The following is a 25662-nucleotide window of genomic DNA, read 5'->3' on the forward strand; positions in this document are numbered from 1 at the left end:
GCTGCCTAACCATGACCTCTCCTTTGTCCCCAAAGCTGCATGCTTCGCTGTCCCCAGTCTCTCTGCAGGCCAACAGTCTCAACTAAGAGCCAACAAGGAGATCAGTGAATGGCTGGAGCTCTAGGTGCTGAGTCACTCCCAGCCTTTGGTCTTTCTAGCTGGAGCCCAGACGATGCCAGGTGAAGGCGAGTCATTCCCACTGTGTCCCTTCCAAATTCCTGATGCGGGATTCATGAGGCTAATAAATGGCTGTTCTTTTACACCGTGAATTGTAGGCTAATTGGTCCAGCGAGACATGGCTGGAATTACCTGCCTGTATTCCCTGTGACTGTTGTACCTGTTGACACATGCCAGCACCTCATGGCCTCAAGCAGGACCGGAGACTGTGGTGGCTATAGGTCTTGGTCCTTTATCTATCTTGCTGACCACCTGCCGCCATCGAACGTACCGTGTTAAGATTCAGACCTCGGCCTTCCGGATTGACCATGGTAAACTGCTCTGCCTGACTGTGGGATCCTGAAACGGTGCAAATAGGGCGGTGAGTAATGTGACCATTAACTAGGCAGTGAGGAAAAGAAAACTGCGGTCTGGTATCAGGCCCCTGGCAGTGTGATCTGGTGTGCCATGCATGCCTGAGACTCAGAATCTGCTGTCGTTCTCTCCTGTCCTGGCATTTCCTCCTAGTAGGTTCCCTTCCTTGTCCAACTCCTTGTGCTTCTAGGCCAGGGCCCACTGACCCATGCTCTGGCATGTCGCTGACTTTGGTAGAACTCCAAGACCAATGCCCTCCCAGCACTCTTGTCCAGGCAAGCCAGCATTCCCTATGACAAAGGGAAGGCAGCCAGCAGCAATGCCTTCCCACCCACTCCAGCTTCCTGGTCCATGCCCACTGAGTCCCTTACAGGCTCAGAGCCCTTTGCACCTAAAATCTCCAGGGCTTCTAAGAAGTAAGATGTCCTCCGTCTCCCAAAATGTCATCTGGCACATGGCCCCTGAGCCTCGGTCCCCTAATTCTCCCAGCCAGCGCCATCCACGCTGCCCTTACTGAAGAAGGGCCACATGTTGTGTAGCATGGCATCGTGGGGCAGCCAAGCAGAGGATGGAGGGGTGAGGGAAGGCTTCAAGACTAGACGAAATGACCACCTGATCCCCGACTGTGAAAGCGACACGGAAGCAACTCCTGTCCACCAGCCTCAGGTCTCCACGCTGTCTCTTAGAATCCAGTGGCGTGACAGCCAGCACCGTGGGTGTGGAGCTCACGAAGAAGGGGAGTCGGCAGATGGAGGACCGTGCGGCTGAGAACCGAGTCTTCTGTCTCACATGGCTGGCATGTGGACTTCAAATGCAGCTTCAGAAAGCATCAGGTTAGTTTGCCATTGACCAAGCCCATGGCCCGTAGAAAGTCCTGCCATTTCATGTCTCTTTTTGTCTTAATTTTTTTTTGACTTTGTTTGTTTTGCTTTCACTAATGTTTCTTTACTTTCCAGGAACCTCAGAGAAAATGCTGTGGGTCAAAAAAGAAAAAAAGTTGAAGTCCTAGATCTGAACTTCAAAATCCCATATTTTCAGTTATAAAAAGATGTCCCAATTTCAGATACAAGTTCTATAAATACTTTTCAGATGCAAGGGGATTTACAGAGATTTAATTTGTCTGACAAAATTTTCATTGGCCTCTCCATCTTTCTTCATGATTTTTCAATGCTTAAAATTTTAAATTAATATGGACATCTGCTTCTAGCAAATATGGTCAGGGCTGCCTGCCACCACCAATTTGCATCATAAACAAAGGAAGGAAAGGGGAGAAAAAAAAGAAATATAAAAACAATTCAGCACAGCTTTCAAGAACCAGGACCCTGCCAGATGCGGTGGCACATGCCTTGAATCCCAGCACAGGGGAGGCAGAGGCAGGAGGATCCCTGTGAGTTCCGGGTCACCCTGGCCTAGAATGAGACCCTGCCTCACACACACACACACAAAAAAAAAAAAAAAAAAAAAAAAAAAAAAAAACAGAAGAAAAAATAAAAAAAGAGACGTGGCCCTTCCTAACATATCCTTCCTCTCTAAGTGCCCATCCTGCCCTCTCGTGACATGTACAATCTAATGTCATCATTCAATGGCCAAATGTACAGAAAAGCAAAACTAATCCTCAATTCCTTGTTATGCAATCACTCAAACATCACCAAGTATTTGCCAAGATAGGTAATCAAAACAAGGAGAACTGGATTTAAGAATTCTACATACCCCCAGCTATTTGAGCCACAAGCTTATTATAGTGAAGAGAATCTAATATATTCTGGGCAGGCTGGCACCTGGCTCCTGGCCCAGTGGCCATTAGAGGTCTCTTAGCCTTGGCTCCTGCTCTGGACCAGTGTTGGCCAATGGAAATGGACATGTGGACAACAATGCAAGCCACATATGTCAGACTAAATTTTCTAGGGACCTGGTATACTCAAAATCACCCCAGCAAGTAATCAACCTGTAGAAAATTATTGGCATATCCTACATCCTACATTCTGTTTTTCAAACTAAGTCTTTGAAATCATCTGCATTTCCACAGTCAGAACTAGTCCCATTTCTGAAGTAGGCGTGGCTCATAGCTACTTGTTACCTATGACTCAGAATCTGCTGCTAAGCTTCACCTTTACTGTTCTGGTTAAGAATGTTCCTTCTGGGGCTGGAGAGATGGCTTATCGGGTTAAGCCACTTGCCTGCAAAGCCTAAAGACCTTGGTTCGACTCCCCAGAACCCACATAAGCTAGATGCCCAAGGTGACGCATGTTTATGTCCGTATATTACCACTGCTGTCACTGTTGGTTAAAGAAACTTCTCTTTACAGATGTCAGTGACCACTGGGGTCACTCAAAACTGGCCATAGGGCTGGAGAGATTGCTTAGTGATTAAGTTGCTTGCCTGAAAGCCCAAAGGACCCAGGTTTGATTCCCCAGGACCCATGTAAGCGAGATGCTCAAGGTGGCACATTCATCTGGAGAAAAACAAAAAACTGGTCATAATGTTGAGAAGAAGTGGCAATGGAGTGTTCAGCACTAAATAAGACATCTCTATCACACCCTCCATGGCTCAGGGACTACTGGGAAAGAGATGGCAGAAAGAACACAAGAGCCAGAGAATGAGGAGGTGTGCCTTGGAACACTGTCTTCCAGACACAAATGGCTGATGCATTCACGACCTCACAGCAGCGGTCATGACCCGCATAATATTGGGCCCATCAACATGTTGGATGGATGATGGAGGAAGACAAAACAAAAATGACATCAAAGGGCTGGAGAGATGACTCAGTGGTTAAGGCACTTGCCTACAAAGCCTAAAGACCCAGGTTTGATTCCCTAGTACTCACATAAAGCCAGATACATAAAGTGGCACATGCATCTGGAGTTCATTTGCAGTGGTAAGAGGCCCTGGCATGCCCATTCTCCCCCCCACCAGCTTTGCAAATAAATAAATAAAATTTTAAAATGACATGAAGAGGCTGGAGAGATCATTCAGCAGTTAAAGGCTCTTGCCTTTCAGCCTGCTGGCCCAGGTTCAATTCCCCAGTACCCACATTAAAGCCGGATAGACAAAGGGATACATGCATCTGGAGACCATTTGTAGTGGCAAATACATGCATTCTCTCCTCTCTCTCTCTCTCTCTCTCTCTCTCTCTCTCTCTCTCTCTCTCTTTCTCTCTCTCTCATAAATGAATAAATAATTTAACTGATATCAAAGTAGAAGAGGCACTAGTTGGAAAGAAGAGGTTCAGTGGAAAGAGGATCTGGAAGGGAGACAAAAGAAAAAGAAACACATAATACCAATTAAATTTGAATTTCAGATAGATAGTATTTTTTTAACATATAACTACATAGAACCTACTGAGACTTAAAAATTGCTATTTACCTGAAATTCAAATTTAACTGTGCTTTCTATACTTTTATTTATTTTTTAATTGAAACTCCACTCTCCATCATATCATCTTCCCCTCTCAATCAGTCTCTCTTCTGTTTTGAGGTCACGTTCTTTTCCTCCTATTCTGATGGCCTGGTATAGGTAGTGTACAGGCACTATGAGGTCATGGATATCCAAGGCATTTTGAGTCTGGAGGAGCACGTTGTAAGGAGTCCTCCCCTTCCTTTGGCCCTCACATTCTTTCTGCCACCTCTTCCGCAATGGACCCTGAGCCTTGGAAGGTGTGATAGAGATGTTGCGGTTCTATATTTTTAGTCTGTCCATCCAGCAGCTCTATCTGAACTCAACCGAGTCTTCAGCTCAAGGACAGTATGTAGGCCGGAGCCCAGCATGGTGGGACACACCTTTCCTCCAGCACTCAAGAGGCAGAGGTAGGAGGAGCACTGTGAGTTCCAGGTCAGCCTGGGCTACAGTGAAACCCTACCTCAAAAAATGTGTAGATAAGCTGGGCGTGGGGACGCACGACTTTAATCCCAGCACTCAGGAGGCAGAGGTAGGAGGATGTGTATATGTATATATATGTGGGTGTGTGTATTTATCTATCTGTTTAGATATAGAGAGATGATAGATAGATGTATAGATAGATGGATGGATGGATGGATGGATGGATGGATGGATGGATGGATGGATAGATAGATAGATAGACAGACAGACAGACAGACAGACAGACAGACAGACAGATAGATAGATAGATAGATATCCAAGTAGCATACACCTGTTGTCCTAGCACTTGGGACGCTGAGACAGGATCAACAGTCAGTCTGGGCTACACAGCAAGACCCTCTCTCATAAGAAAAACAAGGGATCTAGGGAGATGGCTCAGTGGTTAAAGGTGCTTGTTTGTAAAACCTGCCAGCGAAGGATCAATTCCCTAGCCATTCATAAAAAGCCAGAATCAAAGGTGACACAAACCTCTAGTGTTCATTTGCAGCAGAAAGAGACTCTGGTGGGCTGGAGAGATGGCTTACCAATTAAGGCATTTGCCTATGAAGCTTAAGGACCCAGTTTCAATTATCCAGGTCCCACATAAGCCAGATGCACAAGGTGGCACGTGTGTCTGGAGTTTGTTTGCAGTGGCTAAAGACCCTGGCGTGCCCATCATGCCCATTCTCTCTTTATCTATCTATCTCAAATGAAATAAATTTTAGAAATTTTTAAAAAGTTTTTAAAAAATGAAAGAAAGCCTGGTGTGCCCCCCCCGACACCCACATGCAAATAAATAAATAAAATAATGATAAGTAAAACTAAAAAAGCAAAACCTCTTTTTGTACCCTGAGCTATCACAATGGATGAAGACAGAAAGCATTCAGTTTGTTCCATTTTCTAAAGAGTCCTTCAAGCAAGAGGTTCAAAGACATGCTCCCACAAATTTCCTAAAATACCCAAAAGTTCCAAAATAGTACCCTGGTTAGATCCTCGGGGGGAAGGATTATAGGATTTTGGAGAACGGCTTTTATTGTTGCTATGGTTACTCACATGTCTAAGGCTCTGGGTGCATATCTTCTAGCCCGTAGGTCAGGTGAGGAGGCAGAGTCTTAGCATTTCTCATGGATTCTCACGCCGCGATGCGGCGGTGGTGGTCCAGGGCATTCCATCGACACCTACTGCCTTAGCTAATGAGTTTCCAAGGGGTCTTAAACAGTAGCTGCTGAGACGTTTGGCTCTGTTCTAAGGCTGGCATTCCCTCAAATTGGAAGCCCTGCAAGCATTCTTGGCATCAGCCATGGGTCTGCCGAGCCAGAAGCTCCTGTTCCAGCTGTCGCCTGTGCAGGTGAACGGTGTGGGGTTTTTCCCATCCTGAGTCAGGTGGCTTATCTGTATCTCTGGAAGTTATGGGAAGAAGTGATGATGCATTGAGAACAGGTATCCCTAGCTAGACATTCCCCACTCCCTGGTTATCTCGGCCTCCTCCATTCTCCATTCATCAGGCTTCCCCACCAGCTTCCCTAGTCCATCCTTGACGTCAGCCTCCAGCCAACGCTAGCCTGGGCCACGGGCGGCTACCTTCCCTGTCCAAACTGCAAGGCTGCTGTCACCCAGAAAGATCGCTCCTGTGTGTACAAAGCCTCTTCTCACTATCTTGGGGTGGGGAGACCTACTTGGTAATAATGTCTCAGAGAGCTACAGAGAAAGGAGCTCAGAACTATTGGCCCCAGGGAAATGAAGATAAGACTTCCCATTGGGCAGTAATGATTACTCCAGCAAGATTTCCAGCACCTGCCAAAAGGCTTTCCCATTGACTGACTTGCCAGCGTCCACATCTCCCCATGAGCCCCTTCTCACCAGCCTGCCCTCGCAGAAGGCTCTGGTGGGCAGCTTGTGGTCCAGTCCCCTTCAGAACTATCTCCAAGCTTTCCTTTCTCCCTGGGCCCCATTTTCCAATTCCAACAAGTCCCAAACACTATTATTGTAAATTAAATGGAGCAATAAGGGCTGTCCAAGGTCAAACTTAAGGAAACACCAAAGAAATACCTCACCACCTCTAGGCATTGACCATTTCATTTTCAGGAATCCCAGACACTCTAACTGCTTCCCTAAGATAGAGGGTATCAGTCAGGTATGGTGGCACAAGCCTTTAATCTCAGCACTCAGGAGGCAGAGGTAGGAGGATTGCCATGAGTTCCAGGCCACCCTGAGACTACAGAATGAATTACAGGTCAGCCTGTGCTAGAGGGAGACCCTACCTCAAAAAAATAAAAAGAGAGAGAGAGTATCAAATCTCACTACCATTCATGCCCAGAGAACCCCTCTCAAGAAATTCCCTCAAAACAGAGGCTTTCATTTGGGTCATTCAGGGCAGATCAATGGTGAACCAAGAGATATGGAGCTGTTTCCTTGGTGCCAATGGGATGCATACCTCAGGGGAAATGGAAAAGGGTATTCCAGAGTAAGTGGGATACAAAAAAAAAAAATTGAATTTCCACTCAATCTCTGCTTAGTATTTCAACCAAAGTTATAGCTAGACAAGCCCTACCCTTGTCTTCAACTTCTAGAACTAAGTAGATTATTACTAATTAATGCATACAGCAAATTACATAAATCTTAAAGTACAAGCAATTTTCCTCAATATTCTTAATAGGATCAGCCAATTTACAATAGCTAATTTCTGAGCGCCATTTGCCATTTGCTTTGCATATTTCTCTGGAAGTCAAAACTAATAGGTAGTATGTAATTCCTTTTTTGCAAGCAAGTGCATTTAATCACTGAGCCATCTCTCCATCCCTCTTTTTCTTTTGAAAAGAAAACAAATAAAACAAAAAGTCCTCTAATTACCTGACATCTTCCCTCCCCCGCCCCATCATATTGTACTTCTAGAACTGTGGTCTTGGAGCCCTTTATGTGTATAAGAAATTTTAAAAGTTAAAAGAATGCTGGTCGTGGTGGCACACACCTTTAATCCCAGCATTTGGGAGGCAGAGGTAGGAGGATCACCATGAGTTCAAGGCCACCCTGAGACTACAGAGTGAATTCCAGGTCAGCCTGAGCTAGAGTAAGACCCTACCTCAAAAAAACAAAAAAAAAAATTAAAAAAAAAAACAAAAAAGAAAACTGGAGCTGGAGAAATGGCTTAGCGGTTAAGGCACTTGCCTACAAAGCCAAAGGACCCAGGTCCAACTCCCCAGAACCCATGTAAGCCAGATGCATAAGGGTGCACTTGCATCTGGAGTTTGTTTGCAGTGTCTGGAGGCCCTGGCATGCCCATTCTCTCTGTCTGTCTGTCTGTCTCTCTCTCTCTCTCTCTCTCTCTTTCTCTCTCTCTCTCTCTCCCTGCCTATTTCTATATATCTCTATCTCAAATAAATAAATAAAAATAAAATATTATAAAGAAAGAAAACTCAAAAACAACAAAAAGACAAAAAAAATTAATGTGACTAAGGAAGGAAAATTTAATGCTATTTAATTTAATTGATTTAACTGTAAACCTCCTAATTGGATGACTCACTTGCACAACCAAACAACCTCATCAGGCTAGAGCTCTGGATGAAGTAATGCTAGCACTAGATCGTGGTACCAGCTCTTCCACCAATACAGCCTTGGGCAAGCTGGCTCAGCTTTCTGAGACCCAGCCTCCTCATGTAGAATGCTAACACTACTTCTTATCTCCCAGATTCAGCATGAATATTAAGGGATATAGATAAAAACAGAAATATATGTTATTTTATGATAAGTGCTTTTTTCTTAAATTTATTTAATTTTCATTTATTTACTTATTTATTTATGAGGGAGAGAAAGAGAGGACAAGGCAGATAAAGAGAGAGAGACATAATGGGCACACCAGGGCTTCTAGCCACTATAAACTCCCCCCCCCCCATTCTCTCTCTCTTTCTCTCTCAAAAAAAATAAAATGAAAAATAAAAATAAAAAACATCTCCTATACCAAGAGGACCAACAACGGGAATCAGCTGGTGACTGATGACTGCCACTGTGTCCAAACCTAAGGAAGGGGAGGAATTGGAACTCCAGAGACTTGTTGCTGGTTAGAATTATTGGACTTGGAGATTGATTTGTCACTGACTAAAGTTGTTGGACTTGAAGCTACAGAGTTTGATGTTTTCCCTGGTTGCTTTAAATCTTATATTGGCTGAATAGTTCTTTGCTATGCCCAGTGCCATCTTTTGCAGTATGAATGTATATTTTGTGTCATTATGGGATTGGGGGGGCGGATTTTTGGTATTATGGCTCCGTTAAAAGACCTTGGATTATGGGGATGTTTGAACATCATTGGAATTGATGAAAACTATGAGGACTTTTAAAGTTGAATGAATGCATTGCATTTTACAACATATATGGGGCCAGTTTATGGGGCCAGGGACAGAATATGGTGGTTTGATTCAGGTGTCCCCCATAAATTTAGGTGTCCTGAATGCTAGGTTTCCAGCTGATGGAGATTTGGGAATGAATGCCTTCTGGAGGCAGTGTATTGTTGGGGGCGGGTTTATGGGTGTTATAGCCAGTTTCCCCATGCCAGTGTTTGGTATAATCTCCTGTTCCTGTTGTCCCCCTGATGTGGGCCAGAAGGTGATGTTCACCTTCTGCTCATGCCATTGTTTTCCCTGCAATCATGGAGCTTCCCCTTGAGCCTGTAAGTCAAAATAAGCCTCTTTTTCCCACAAGCTGCTCTTGGTTGGGTGATTTCTACCAGCATTTCGGACCTGACTGCAACAGTAGGTGAGCTTGAGAGGGGTTCGGATTGTGGGCAAGTGTGTTCTAGCACAAAGAGATGGTAACAGGATGCGCCGGCATGCCCAGTGGACAAACAAGAGTGTGGCAGTGACCTAGGTCCAACTCCAGACGGTACCGCTTTACTGTGAACTTGTGATGTTTGGGACAACATACTGAAATTCTCCAAGTTATGTCTTCATCATGGGCAATAAAAGAAAGAAAGAAAAAAGTAGAATGAAGATTATAACAGTTCAGGGCTAAATTGCATCCTCCACGCCCACAGGTCCTATGTTGGCATCCTGACCCTTAGTGCCTCAGAATGCAGATTTTCAGGAGGAAATTAAGATTAGATGAAGACATAGGTATGGGGCCTAATCTAATCTGACGGGATTATTCTTATAAGAAGAGTAAATGAGGTCACAGTGAAAACCGAGGGTGGGGAGGAGAGTCGTTTATATGGCAAGAGGTAAGGTTTTCAGAAGAAATCCATCGATGTCACGCTTCCAGAGTCTGTCACTGTGAGGCAATAGATATGGGCTGTTTAAGACACCCTGTACGTAGAACTGGGCTGGAAATCAATATAAGTTCTAGTATTGAAGGAGTATTTGTGAGGGTTACCAAGCAGGAGAAAAGAAGCATTTAGTATCTGTCACCTCCTGGCCAAAATGGAGCTTAATCGGCAAACTGGTTACTTGGAAGAAGAAGATCAAATACGTGAGAGGTTATTACATAACAGAAGTCCAGACCAAAGGGTCCGGGTGGACGGCTCTGTGGGGAAAGTGGTCACCACACAAGCATGAGCATCTGAGTTCAAGTCTCTGGACCCTACATAAAGCCAGAAGCTAGAGGCGAGAGGCTTTGCCGGGCTCATGGGCTGCCTGTCCCAGTGAGCAGTACAAAGACACCCAACAATCGTCCTCCGGCCTCCGCATGCCGCAGCATGTGGACACTCACCCTCACACAGGAACACACACATACACAGAGCAAAACTTAAAAAAAAAATGGGGGAGCTAGAGAGATGGCTTAGCTGTTGAGGTGCTTGCCTGTCAAGCCTAAGGACCCAGGTGTGATTCACCCACATAGGCCAGATGCACAAGGGGTGCACACATCTGGAATTTTTTTTGCAGTAACTAGATACCCTAGCATGCCTATTCTCTCTCTCTCTCTCCCTCCCTCTCTTTCTCAATAAATTAAAGAAAAAAATTTTAATGAGCCCCTGAATTTTAGAAACTGTCTTTGTTACAGATCCTAAGTAGCTAGAGGTGACACTTTTGCAAAAATAATTATTTTATGGCATCAAATATTATACTAGAATTTTTATGATCCTACAATTTGTTCATTACAAATCTTAAAGATTGTGCATTGGTAATAACCTTATTAAAAAAAAAACCTTATGCCTGCTATTTGTTTCTACAAATGAATAAATAAATCTTCTTTTAAATAGTACTAACTGGTATGACATAACCAACACTTTAGAACCCCATGAACTTTGACAAATATTGATCTAATGACCAGGGTACCAACCACTCCTTTTATTCATTTGTGTTTAGCAGGTCTTTTGCTCAGCTCTGTGGCCAGGCATGAGAAAGGGAACCCTTCACATCTCATGCTATTCCAGCCTGTGGCTCTGAACACAGAGCAGGCCTGACAACTGCCCAGTGGTTACTCTCTCAAAGTAACTGAGTTTCCAAGTGTCTCATTTGCTAGTTACTCTGTGGGAGGCTTTTCAGCAACTTAGCGATTGGCCTCTCTCAATGGGCAGCTCCAGCGCCAGGCGTGATGGCTTCTACCATAACTCCAGCACTGGGAAGGATGAGGTAAAACAATCTCCATGAGTTCAAGGACAGCTTGGGCAAGATAAAGTAAGACCAGGCCTCAAAACAAAAAGAAAAAGGCAGTTCCCACACGTGACCCATAGATGGCACTCATAGGCTGTTTTAAAAAAAGAAATTGAGTTTTAAAACTATAGAACAAAATTTTCAAACAAAATAAAGAGAGTATTAGAATGAACTCCTAACTACTCATCACTTACTGTCAGGACTGATGAACCCTATAATTTACCTCGTCCCTTGGATTGTCAGCACATATTTGTATAAACTCGGGTAAAACTTGATGTTTCTTTACATGTATACATTAGCACTATCTAATGATGAAATCAGAATGATTAGTATATTCAGTAGTTTAAATATTCATCAGTTCTCTGTTGCAATGGCATTAGAAATCCTCTCTTCTGGTTATTTGAAATATACAATGCAGCTGGGCGTGGTGGCACATACCTTCAACCCCAGCACTCGGGAGGCAGAGGTAGGAGGATCGCCATGAGTTCGAGGCCACCCTGAGACTTCATAGTGAATCCCAGGTCAGCCCAGGCTAGAGTGAGACCCTACCTCAAAAAAATAGGAACAAAAGAAAAGAAGGAAGAAAGACAGGAAGGAAGGAAGGAAGGAAGGAAGGAAGGAAGGAAGGAAGGAAGGAAGGAAGACAGGAAGGAAGGAAGACAGGAAGGAAGGAAGACAGGAAGGAAGGAAGACAGGAAGGAAGGAAGACAGGAAGGAAGGAAGACAGGAAGGAAGGAAGACAGGAAGGAATGGAGAAAGGGAGGGAGGGAGGGAGGGAAGAAGGGAGGAAGGGAGGGAGGGAGGGAGGAAGGGAGGGAGGGAGGAAGGGAGGAAGGGAGGAAGGAAGGAAGGAAGGGAGGAAGACAGGAAGGAAGGGAGGAAGGGAGGAAGGAAGGAGGGGAAAGGAAGAAAAGAAAAGAAACATACAATGCACAGGCTGTTGGCATCGGTCACCCTTCTACAAGACAGTGCCAGAGCGGCCTCTGCTAGTGCCCCATTGCCACCACTGGCCAACTTGAGCCCTCTCACATCCTGGGACTCTGCTCTGTAGCACTGTAACCACGGCTGCATCCCCACCTTCTCTAAGATGAGCGTTTTTTAGATCGTTCACATGAGTAAGATCATGCAATTTTTATGTTTCTATGCCTGGATTATCTAAGCCATCAAAACGACAAGGCTTTAATTTTAAAAATTAACTTTAAAAAGTGCTAGAGCTGGGCATGGTGGAGCATACTTGGAAGGCAGGGGTAGGAGGATCACCGTGAGTTCAAGGCCACCCTGAGACAACAAAGTGAATTCCAGGTCAGCCTGAACTAGAGTGAGACTTTACCTCAAAAAAAAAAAAAAAAGGAAAAGGTATAGAGAGATAGCTTATCAGTTAAGGCACTTACCTGCAAAACCAAAGGACCCAAGTTCAGTTCCCCAGTACCCACGTAAGCCAGATGCACAAGGTGGCACTTGAATCTGGAGTTTCTTTGCAGCAGCTGTAGGCCCTTGTTTACCCATTCTTTCTTTCTCTATCTGCCTCTTTCTTTCAAATAAATAAATAGAAATAAATATGTTTTTAATTACAGAGTTTTGTCCTCTTTGTGACTGAACAGTATTGATATATAACATTTTATTTATCCATTCTTCTGCTGACAGATTTTTGGGTTGTGTCACATCTTGGCTATTATAAGTAACACTGCTGTTAACATAATGATGCAGATGTCTCTCTCTCTCTCTCTCTCTCTCTTTCTTTCTTTCTTTCTTTCTTTCTTTCTTTATTTATTTATTTATTTTGATTTTTCGAGGTAGGGTCTCATTGTAGCCCAGGCTGACCTGGAATTCACTCTGTATTCTCAGGGTGGCCTCGAATTCATGGTGATCCTCCTACCTCTGCCTCCCAAGTTCTGGCATTCAAGGCAACCACCACCACACCTGGCTAGATGTCTCTTTAAATACACTAACTTATTTCATACCCAGTCCTGAGGTCACTGGATCATGTGATAGTTTCATGTTGAATTTTTTAGGAACCTTCACTATTTTCCATAGGGACTATACTAATTTGCATTCCCACCAGGAGTGTACAAAGCCTCCCTTCTCTCCGTGTCTTTTTCAGCTCCCTTATCTTTTTTTTTTTTTAGATTTTTATTTATTTATTTGATTATTTGAGAGTGACAGAGAGAGAAAGAGGCAGATAGAGAGTGAGAGAGAGAATGGGCGCACCAGGACTTCCAGCCACTGAAAACGAACTCCAGACGCGAGCGCCCCCTTGTGCATCTGGCTAACGTGGGACCTGGGGAACCGAGCCTCGAACCGGGGTCCTTAGGCTTCACAGGCAAGCGCTTAACCACTATGCCATCTCTCCAGCCCACCCTTATCTTTTTGAGAAGAGGCATTCTTACTGCAGTGAAGTCATGATGCCTCACTGTGGTTTTTGACTGGTACTCCACTGTGGCTAGCAATGGCATTTATCCATATACCCAAGTGTTTGTAGAATTTACAAATATTTTCTCCAAGCCTGTATCGGGTCGCTTCATTTTGTTGTGTCCCCAGCAGAGACTCCACATTTATTTTTGTATTTGTTGCTTATGCTTTTGTGATCTTTGCTTTAAAAAAAAAAATCTTTGGGCTGGAGAGATGACTTAGCAGTTAAGGTACTTGCCTGCGAAGCCAAAGGACCCAGGTTCGATTCCCCAGACCCATGTGAGCCAGATGCACGTAGTGGTCCATGCATCTGGAGTTCATTGGCAGTGGCTAGAGGCCCTGGTGCACCCATTCTATCTTCTTTGCTCTCTCTCTCTCTCTCTCTCAAATAATAAATAAATAAATAAAGTTTAAAAAAATTAAAAAAGAAATATATCCTTCCTTTCTTCTTTCCTCCCTCTCTTTTTCCTTCCTTCCTCTCTTATTAAAAAAAAAAAAAATCTTTGCCAACTGGGTGGCAGAAAGAATGTAAGGGCCAAAGAAGAGCAGGAATGCTTGTAATACTATCTTCCAGACAGAGCGGTCTCTGTGGCGTTCACACCCTCACAGTCGCTGACACAGCATAAAGGAGGGGGAAATGATGGCATCAGAATAGGAGAGAGACTTGTTAGAAAGAAGAAGGGATTCAGTGGGGGGCAGATAAGGGAGGGAGGAAAGAGAGAGTGATGGGAGGGGATTATGATCATGGCTATATGTATGCAAATTGTCAATAAAAAGTTTTTAAAAGCTGGGCATGGTGGCGCATGCTTTTAATCCCAAGCACTTGGGAGGCAGAGGTAGGTAGGAGGATTGCCATGACTTTAAGGCCAGCCTGAATTCCAGGTCAGCCTGGGCTAGAGTGAGACCCTACCTCAAAAACATAACAACAACAAAAAAGGTTTAATTCCATTGTTAGGCTCCCACTAATTTTGGGCTGTAAGAGGGTCTACACCCTTTACATTGTCTCTGAATTAATAATGGCTATCCCATTTAACCGGTGCTGAATTCACTCTCAGGTAGGAGGATCGCCGTGAGTTCGAGGTCACCCTGAGACTACATAGTGAATTCCAGGTCAGCCTGAACTCTAGTGAAACCCTACCTCAAAAAAAAAAAAAAAAATCAATAAATAAAATAAAAATCCACTGTGGTGTGTACAGAGAAAAGTTAAGGGCACGGTGAGTATCTTAACCAGAATGCAATGTGTCAGTGTTTGTAGTGATTACCTTCTCATTGCTTGGAGAAAACATCCGACCACAAGCAGCTTGTGGGAGGAAAGGATTTTTATTCCAGTCTGGAGGCAAAGTTTCATCATGCCAGGGCAGAGCATGGCAGAACAGAGGCCTGGCATCACATCTTGTCACCCCCAGCTGGGAGGAAGCAGGAAGAGTGAACTGATTCTGATCCCCCCATGGGCTCCAATAATAAACCGCAAGGTCAGGCCCCGGTGACTCACCCCCTCCCGCAAGGCTCCACCTCCCACAGACTCCGCCAGCAGGGGCTGGAGTATGAGACTTAATCACAAACACAAGAGCTTATGAGGGACAGGTTACAGTCAGAATGCCACAGAACTTGATTTTGTTTTTATTTATTGCTTAACCCTCTAAAGGTTGTGTTTGTTTGTGCACTAGGGATTGAACCCAAGGCTTTATACAAGCTGGGTAAACACTCTACCACTGAGCTGCATCCACAGCCCCCATTTCAGAGGCTCTTGCTGCAAATGACTGTGTTGCTTGGCCTTCGCTTCCTCTCTGAGCATCTGACACATGCCCTGGTTTCTCTGTCATCTACCATTTGCAGAGGCCTGGGTTGAACAAGTGGTCATCCGGTAACACCTGACTGTACTGTTTGAACAACACATAGTTTTGTCAAAGTTTTATTCCATTGTTTGTTTGCTATTCGTTATGAGGCACACTAAGGCACACGTCAGGGGAATCATGTTTCAAACCAAAACTATGGGCTTTGTTGATGGGAAGTAGTCAGGGAAGTGTTGCCTCTAGAAACAACAGCAACAATTAATTTCCATCCTGACTGTGCTATGAGGCAAAGTCTACAGGTATTAGGACTCTGGCTCCATTTTGTGCTCGCCTGAGATTCTGGCCACACACATGTGTTCAGGCTGGAGAAGCCAGGGCTAGAAAACACGAAGTTTAAACAGCAGCATGAGGGTAAGAGGAAAGAGGATTTGCAGAATACAAGGATCAGGGCCCTCATCCCAACAGCCATTACCAAAGGATCTGGGGCAGCAGTTCAACAGTCCATTTCCTTTTCTGCACTAGACGACCGAATCCTGCTCAGCCTGTCAAACAAATGTATTAGCAGAGCTGGAGGGAGCTAGGTGACCGCACGCCTTTCCATGCATAAAACACTGCATGTGATCACGAACTTGCCAAGACGGTCATGGTTCAGAGCAAGTTCAGGGCCACTAAGATCCAGATCTTTTCTATGTCCAGTCTTGTGTCAGATGACCTTGTCCTTCTTTTATTTTAAAATATTTTTAGTTACTTGTGAGTGGAAGAGAGCGTGGAGAGAGAGAGAGGGAGCATGCCAGGGCTTCTTGCCACCACAAATGAACTCCAGATACGTGCACCCACCACTTTGTGCATCGGGCTCCACATGGGTACTGGGGAGTCTAACCTAGGCCGTCGGCTTTGTGAGCAAGCACCTTTAAGGGCTGAGCCTCCATTTCTTCTCAGCCCAGCTTTGTCTTTCCAAACCGGTTTCAATAACTATAAAATAATCACAGAGCTTGCATCACAGAATATTTTTAGATTAAAAGATAAAAAAAAATTCTTTAATTCCAGCACTCAAGAGGCAGAGATCGGAGGACCACTATAAGTTCAAAGCCAGCCTGAGACTATATATTGAATTCCAGGTTAGCCTGGGCTAGAGTAAAACCTTATCTGGAAAAAGAAAATATATAATGTGTGGAAAACACTTAGCATAAAGCTCGACACTTTCAAGGTGGAAGGACCCCATTGAGTAGAAGCTGAAAGATCAATAGAGTCCTTTTCCTAAGAGACCACGTGTCCTTTGTCCTGATATTAAACCCACCTCATAGTTTTCCCAACACCTCTCTACAGACCCCTTGATAGCTTTCCCCACAGTCCTTTAGACTACGCCTCATCACCCTGAGGGATGTCCTACTCAGAACTGTACTTCTGGACTTCAAGCAAAGGGAAGTTAAAATCCTGTGGCAGGGCTAGAGAGATGGCTCAGCAGTTAAGACACTTGCCTGCAAAGCCTAAGGACCTGGGTTCAATTCCCCAGTACCCACATAAAGCCACATGCACAAAATGGCACATATGTCAGGAATTCATGTGCAGTGGCCAGAGGCCCTGGCATGCCCATTCTCTCTCTCTCTCAGCCTCTCTCTCTCTCAGATAAATAAATAAAATACTTTTAAAAAAATCCTGGTTGCCAATGAGGGAATTTTTGTCCTTTCCTCAGCCTCCTTGCCAACTCATAGACAACTTGAAGCAGTCATGCCCAGATGTTGCTTAAGGAATGATTGCTGCTCTGTCACAGATGGGGATGAGTTATGACACCAAAATGCAATGACTCACCTGCTCCTAACAGCATTCTCTCATGTGTCACTCCGCCCTCCCCAGAAAGGCTAAGGCTGTCTGGCTGGGATTTTCCCAAGCAGTTTACCTCGTTGATCTCAAGTAGGAGGGATGAGGGAAGGCCCAAATGCCTTAGAATAAGTATGGATGTGGTTCTCATGAAATTCGGTGGGGTGTCAGCAAAGGGAGTTAATTCACTTCCACCTGATCGCTCTGCCTCCGTCCAAACAACCTTGTATACGACTTGTATACGATCAGTTGTATACGACTGACGCTGAACAGAAAAAATCTTGCCACACGCAGGGCAGGTGAGATGGCTTAGCGGTTAAGGCACTTGCTTGCAAAGCCTGAGGACCCCTGTTTGACTCTCCAGATCTCCCATAAGCCAGATGCACAAGGTGATGCATGTACTAGGTTGCACATGTACACAAGGCGGCACACTCATCTGAAGTTAGATTACAGTGGCTGAAGGCCCTGGCATGCCAGTTCTCTCTCTCTCTCTCATATATACATATATATGTATATGTATATGTATATGTATATGTATATGTATATGTATATGTGTATGTGTATGTGTATGTGTATGTGTATGTGTATGTGTATGTGTATGTGTATGTGTATGTGTATGTGTATATATATATATACATATAGCCAGTCTATTGGGCTTGCTTCAAAAAAAAAACAAAAAACAACTTGCCACACAGTCATGACTACTGCTCACATCATCACTGAGGCTCTTGGAGACCCAGAAAAAAAAAAAATCTGGCATTTGGCTTCTAGTATTTCTCAGAGCAGAGGAATGAAGAAAGGCTTCTTGACAAATTTCCTATAAAACTCCCTGTAAATAAACTGACCCCAATAAATCCAGCCACCTGCGCCTTTGTCATGACAGCATCTATGGCCAGGGTCTTTGGCCAGTCATACAAAAACCCAGATGTGACAGATCTCAGTGCTGATGAAATGCGTCACCCAAGCGGGACGCGGCAGACAGAGGGAGGTGGTAAGGACAGGAAGAGAAAGGGAGTCACCAGAACTGGCATCTCTTTCCCGGCCTCAGAAGACAGCCAGTGTTTCATGAGCCTGTCTAACCAAACACAGTAAGTTAGTAAATCCTATCATAACCGTGGGTGGTTGTTACATAGCTAGGGATGGTGGCAAATACCTGTAAGCTCAGCATTACCGGAAAACTGAAAGTTTGAGGCAATCCTGGGCTACATAACAAGATCCTATCTCTGAATTTTTTTTTAATTTTATTTATTTACTTGAGAGATAGACAGAGTCTATCAAAGACAGAGAGATAGAGAGTGGGTATACCAGGGCCCCTAGCCACTGCAAACTCAAGACAAATGTTTCACCCAATGCATCTGGCTTTATGTGGGTACTGGGAAATTGAACCTGGATCCTTAGGCTTTGCAAGCAAACTCATTAACTGCTGAGCTATTTCTCCAGCCCCTCAAAATATTTTTAAATTGTTAATTAATTTATCTATCTGAAGATAAGGATCAGGACCCTCATCTCAACAACCATCACCACAGGACCTCAGGCAGTAGCGTAACAGTCAGTCCGTTTCCTTTTCTGCACTAGGACGACCGAATCATGCTCAGCCTGTCAAACAAATGTATTAGCAGAGCTGGAGGGAAGTAGGTGACCGCACGCCTCTCATGGGGCAGTGGACACACCAGGGCCTCTTGTCTCTGCAAATCAAGTCCAGATGCATAGGCCATTTGCACATCTTGCCTTATGTGGGTAATGGGGAATCGAACCCAAGTCATCAGGCTTTGCGAGCAAGCACTTTTAGTCACTAAGCCACCTCTCCAGCCCCTCAAGAGAAAATTAGAGCAGGGTGTGGTGGCTCACACCTTTAATCCCAGCACTCAGGAGGCAGAGGTAGAAGGGTCACTGTGAGTTCGAGGCCACCCTGAGACTACAGAGTGAATTCCAGGTCAGCCTGGGCTAGAGTGAGATCCTACCTCAAAAAATAAATAAATAAATAAATAAATAAAAATTAGTAGTATGGCATGACAACAATTACTACACAAAAAGTGACTTTTTGGTAAAAGTAAGTTCAAGGAATGCTGGATTAAATAAAATCAATGAGACCATTTATTACAGGGTTTCTTGGAGCCTTTTAACATATCATGTCTCATAACATCTCAAGAATTTCTAAAGGACGTGACATAGTTCCCAAACATATTTCTCACCATGGCATCCTTCACTCACAGATTTGTGAGTAGCTAGGAGAACTTTCTTAACTTTTCTTTCTTTTTAATACCTGTGTGTCTGTGTTTGTGTGACTGATGTGTGTTTGATGTTTGTGCTCACGTGCATGAGTACATGTATGTGTGCCATGGCACACGTGTGGAAATCTTGAGACAACTTTCAAGCCATTCCTCACCTTGTACTGCGTTGGTTCACTGCTCTGTTCTGTTAGTTCACTGCAAGCTTCTAGAAAGTTCTCTTGTCTCTACCTCCCATTTCACTACAGGCATGGTAGGATTACAAAAGCCTGCTGTAGATTCCATTTTGTTTCTGGGGTTTTGGGGGGGTTGTTTTGTTTATTTTTATTTTGGTTTTTTTGAGGTAGGGTTCACTCTAGCTCAGGCTAACCTGGAATTCACTATGGAGTCTTAGGGTGGCCTCAAACTCGCGGCAATCCTCCTACCTCTTCCTCCCAAGTGCTGGGATTAAAGGCGTGTGCCACCACGCCCGGCTTCTGTTTGTTTTTATGTGTAGTCTGGAGATTGGAACTCAGTGACCCAAACTTGTGCAGTAAGAGCTTTATCCGTTGAGCTATTTCCCCCATCCCACTGTACTTATTGATTTATTGATTTGACAGGGTTTCACCATGTCACTCAGACTAGCCTTAAATTTACTCTGTAGTCTAGGCGTGGTCTGGAATTTGTAGCAATCATCTTGCCTCTGCCTCCTGAGTGTTGAGATTGCAGGTATCAGCTACAACCCCTGACTACTTCATTTAAAAAAAAAAAAAACAGGGCTGGAGAGATTGCTCAGTGGTTAAGGCACATGCCTGTGAAGCCTAAGGACCCCGGTTCGATTCTCCAGGTCCCATGTAAGCCAGATGCACATGGTGGCGCATGCCTCTGGAGTTCATTTGCAGTGGCTAGAGGCCCCAGTGTGCCCGTTCTCTCTCTCTCCCTCTCTCTGTCTCTAATAAACAAATTAAAATAAAAACTTGTAAAACAAACAGACAAACCAAAATCTACAAAAGAAGGAACATGAAATGAGGGTGGTCATGAATCACGGCAGCAGTGGGAGTCTGCTGCCTCTCCGTGTTGAGGAAACTTCCCGGAGGAAGAGACATGTGCATATTAGTGGATGGCGGAGCGAAAGGAGGAGGTGAAGGCCATGTTCCCACCACAGGGAGCGTCAGAGGAGAAGTACAAGTGGATGAAAACAAGACCGAGATCGTCAAGGCCAAGTCAGTGCGCAGATAGACCCTTAGATGCAGCCCTATTTCAGAATCTAGATATTTCTGCTAACACCATGAAACACCTTGCAATGAGATCACACGACCGGGCATTCCCACTAGAAGCATGCCCAAGAAAACTGAAGGTGAAATGACCACAAAAAGACATGTACACAAATGTCTTTTTAGAAATGTTAACTGGAGCAGCCCAAAAAGTATCATGTTAGCCCCTTCACATGAAGTCCCCCAAAACAGCAAGTGAACCAGTAACGGCAAAGGAGGAGAGGCGGGGATGAAAAATGAGCACTGGAGGTACAGTGTTTCCGAGCTGACAAAAAGATGATGATGGGGATCCATGGGGCTGGGGGAGGACTAAGTGGTTAAAGGTGCTTGCTTGCAAAGCCTGCCAGCCCAGGTTTAGTTCCCGAGTAAGTAGGTAAAGCCAGTGGGGCATGCGTCTGGAGTTCATTTGTAGTGGTAAGAAGCCCTGGTGTGGCCTTTGTTTCTCTCTCGCTCATTCTCACTCTCACTCTCTCCTAACAAACAAATAAATAAAAGTATATAAAAATGAATTTACTCTGGGCTGGAGAGATGGCTTAGCAGTTAAGGTGCTTGCCTGCAAAGTCAAAGGACCCAGGTTCAATTCCCCAGGACCCACGTAAGCCAGATGTACAAGGTGGCGCCTGCTTATGGGATTCATTTGCATTGGCTGGAGGCCCTGGTTCACCCATTCTCTCTCTCATCTCTAACAAAAAAAAAGGGTGTGGGGGGGTAATTGCATGATATTCTTCAGAAGGAAGCAATTCTAAATGAAAAGGTTCAGACCAAAAAGAAAAAGAAAAATCAGCACTGCATTAGCTAAAACAGAGTTAGTAAAACAGACTTTTAGACAAAAATAAAAAATAAAATTATTGCTACATATTACAGAGCTCATTTCTCCATGATGAAATATTAACTCTGAACTGTTTTCTAATAAAACTTTTTTTTTTTTTTTTTAGTATTTTTCAAGGTAGGGTCTCACTGTAGCCCAGGCTGCTCTGAAATTCACTATGTAGTCTCAGGGTGGCCTCGAACTCACAACGATCCTCCTACTTCTGCCTCCCAAGTGCTGGGATTAAAGGCATGTGCCACCACGCCCAACTCTAATAATGTGTGTGTGTGTGTGTTTGTTTGTTTGTGAAAGCTAGATTTTATTTGTAAAACTCTGCCATAAACTTCCAGCATGTGCCAACGGTCACGTGCGACACTCACACCTGGTTGTCTGTGGAGCCAGCAAACAGTGTCTGACCATCAGCAGACCAGGCCAGAGAGGTGTTCTGGGGTGGCTGGGCCTCGCTGCTAAGACTGGGGACTTCTTGCTTCAGACGGTCTACGATGATCTTGCCCTTCAAGTCCCAGATCTTGATGCTGGGGCACGTGGCGACACACAGCCAATAGCAGTTGGTGCCAAAGCACAGGGCGTTGATGATGACCCACCATCTGTTGTATGAAGGTGCTGGCCTTCATTGCGATCCCACAGCATAGCCCGGCCATCCTTGCCCCCAGAAGGACAGAGAGCTCCACCTGGAGAGAGACAGGCTCAGTGTTCAGACAGCCTGGGTGGGGACAATGTGGTGGGTCTTCAGCCTGCAGTGAGCCAAATTCCGAACCTTTGTCCAGTGTTGCAGTCCGGGTCGCATTGCTGGTAGAAATCACCCAACAAAGAGCAGCTTCTGGAAAAAAAGAGGTTTATTTTGGCTTACAGGCTCAAGGGGAAGCTCCACAATGGCAGGGGAAAACGGTGGCATGAGCAGAGGGTGGACATCACCCCCTGGCCAATAAGGTGGACCACAGCAACAGGAGAGTGTGCCAAACACTGGCATGGGGAAACTGGCTATAAAGCCCATAAGCCCGCCCCCAACAATACACTCCCTCCAGGAGGCATTAATTCCCAAATCTCCATCAGCTGGGAACCTAGCATTCAGAACACCTAAGTTTATGGGGGACACCTGAATCAAACACCACATCCAGCTTGTCCCAGCCACAGGAAACAAGTACTGGGGGAGAAGCAGACGCAAGACACCCATTCTGAAGAGAGGGTACTTGCAAACACCTAGAGCATTCCAGAGCTTTATGGATTTGCCTTGGAACCCAGAGCCAATCTGCAAGCTGTCAGGAGGGAAGGCCACAATGGTGGAGCATGTGCCTGGAGTTCGTTTGCAGTGGCTGGAGGCCCTGTTGTGCCCATTCTCCCTCCCTCCCTCCCTCCCTCCCTCTCTCTCTCTCTCTCTCTCATAAATAAATAAATAAAAACAAATCTTTTAAAAAAGTAAAGACAACCAAATCAACAGCATTTACACAATATTTAGCAGTGAAAAATAACGAACTGCGACATTTTATGATTTATTTGGAGATGCAGGTAAAATAGTACTTAGAGAGAAGTGTGTAGCCTGTGGAGGTTTGGGGCATGTGTGTGAACACTTGGCCCTAGCTACTAGAGGTACTGTTCAGGAAGGTTACAGAATCTTTAGGAGGTGAGAACTTGCTGGAGGAAGTGTGTCACCGGGGGAGGACCTTGTCCTCTCTGCTTCCTATCTCCCAGAGTGCCTGTGGGGCTCTGGCCTGCCACACTTTCCTTGCCACGAGGGACTCTGCCCTCTGGAACCTAAATTAAACCCTTTTCTTCCATAAGCTGCTTCTGGTCACATGTTTTTATCCCAGCATCAAGAAAGTAACTACTACAAATTTTAAGCGAAAAAAATTGGGATGGGGAGACGAAAATGATGAGCTGAGGGCTAGAGAAATGGTTTAGTGGTTAAAGGCACTTGCTTACAAAGCCTGATGGCCTAAGTTCAGTTCCTCAGTGCCCACATAAAGCCAGATGCGCAAAGTATGACCTGCATCTGGCTAGAGACCCTGGCCTGCCCATTTCCCCGCCCCATCCTCTCTCTCTCTCTCCCCCCACCCTTTCTTGCTTACAAATAAATAAATAAATAAATTCTGTTATAAAGAAAATTGGGGGCTGGAGAGATGGTTTAGCATTTGAGGTGCTTGCTGGCAAAGCCAAAGGACCCAGGTTCAATTTCCCAGTAACCACATAAAGCCAGATGCACAAGATGGTATGTGTGTCTTGAGTTTATTTGCAGTGGTTAGAAGCCCTGCTGGCCCATCCTTTCTCTATCTGCTTCTATCTCTAAAATTAATTAATTAATTAAATAATTTAAAAACAAGAAATACAAGAAAATAAAACTGGGCTGGAGATGTGGCTTAGCAGTTAAAGACACTTGCATACAAAGCCTGACAGCCATGTATCTGGAGTTTGTTGACAGTGATCAGAGGTCCCGGTGTGCCCATCTCCTCCCCCTCCCAGCCCTCTCTGTCTCTGCTTGCAATAAATAAATAAAAATATTTTTAAAACAGAAAATGATGGGCTGGAGAGATGGCTTAGTAGCAAAGGCACTTGCCTGTGAAGCCTAAGGACCCACATTCAGTCTCTCTCCAGATCCCATGTAAGTCAGATGCACAATGGCATCTGACAACGCAAGATCACACATGCCCACTAGGTGACACAGGCTGAGGCCCTGATGCGCCAATTCTCTCTCTCTCTCTCTCTCTCTCTTGCTCTTGCTCTCTCTAAAAAATAAAAATAAAAAATGGAGCTGGAGGGATGACTTAGTGGTTAAGGCATTTGCCTGAAAAGCCAAAGGTTCATTTCCCCAGGAAATTAGCCAGCTGCACAAGGGGTCACATGCATCTGGAGTTCATTTGCAGTAGCTGGAGGCTCTGGCACACCCATTCTCTCTCTCTCTCTCTCTCTCTCTCTCTCTCTCTCTCTCTCTCTCTCTCCCTCTTCCTTTGTCAAATAAATAAATAAAAATAAAGTAAAAAGAACTTGAATAACTTGCTCCCTTTCCTGTGATAGCAACATGCAACTGATTAAAAATAAACAAACCAAAAGAAATTAAAAATGATGAGCTAAATGTCTCTTTTACCTTTTACTTTATTTTTTTACATTTTATTATCTTTTGTTGTTTATTATTTTAGTATATATTTTTTTATTACTGCCCCTCTAGTTCCATTGCTTACCCTTCTTTCCCTCTTGTGCTGTGTCCTCAAGAGGCTGCTCAGTACCAACTGCTGCAGCCCAGTCACTTCGGGTTGGGTTTACCTAATGTGCCACAGGGACAGGATGGCAATGGGTAGGATAGGGAAGGTATATTTTGTTGTCTTTCTTTTTTCTGCTCCCTGCTTCCAGACACATGCTTTTTTTGCCATATGCTTTGGGGAAGGCAATAGCTTTTCTTGAGCAAGCTTCCCACTTCCAAGGTTACAGTTCGTAACAGAAGTCAAAAAACAGTCCACCTTGCTCCCATCAGGTAGGTTTATCAATGGTTTCTACGATTGCTACTACTGGGAAATTCATCTCTTCTGGGACCCTTTCAATCTTGAACACCTATGCGAATATTCTTATTAAACTCTCATAGCCCTGAGTTCAAGGCCACGCTGAGACTCCATAGTGAATTCCAGGTCAGCCTGGGCTAGAGTGAAACCCTACCTTGAAAAATTTTAAAAAGAGAGAGAGAGAGAAGTAGTTTAAAAAAAAAGTCCTTCAGATAATGCTAAGAATGGAAAAGACATTACTAAATTTATTGTTGAAATTTAAAGGATACAAAAAAGAATAGTATGAAAAGTTTTATGGCAATAAATTTGAAAACAGATGAAATGGACTTCTAGAAAAAAAGATATAATGCAATTCCAATAAAAATAACAGAAGTAAAACCATGTAAGCAGGTGCCCTGAAGCCATCTCAGACTGGAATCTAAGAATCAGCTAGTAAACAGTAATACCTTGAGTGAAGTGACCACTTAAAATGTTGATATTGATCTTAGTGGGAACATTTATACTGCAGAAGTCAATGGGTACCACAGTCATTTTGGGGCTTGAATCATTAGTTAAGATCTACCAACCATAAAAATCTTAGGGGTTTAACAAAACAGTAAGCAGTGCCAAACAGCCGTGGAACAAATAAACTGCAGCCTCATATAAAGTCAGGTAAACAGAGACTCATTTAATGAGCTTAGCATAACTTGGGTGTCCATTCTGATAAAGCATGAGTAAGACAAAACTTCACAGGAGTCTCACCCGTTGCTGTGGAAGCAAAACGCTAAAGCCAAACACGAGCAAGGCGCATCCAGTCATTAGTGCAAAATAGTCTAGCAACAAAATGGACTTTTTTTTTTTTTGCAGAAATGTAAGGCTACCTTAGAATTTTTAGTATATT

The 25662-nt window shown here is 44.3% G+C and overlaps 1 pseudogene; it reads right to left on the minus strand.

The window, feature by feature from the left end:
* Positions 1-21592: 21592 nt before the first annotated feature.
* Positions 21593-25313, minus strand: LOC123455603 (annotated as a pseudogene).
* Positions 25314-25662: the final 349 nt, after the last annotated feature.

This window comes from Jaculus jaculus, chromosome 17, assembly GCF_020740685.1.
Source record: "Jaculus jaculus isolate mJacJac1 chromosome 17, mJacJac1.mat.Y.cur, whole genome shotgun sequence".
Classification (NCBI taxonomy): Eukaryota; Metazoa; Chordata; class Mammalia; order Rodentia; family Dipodidae; genus Jaculus; species Jaculus jaculus.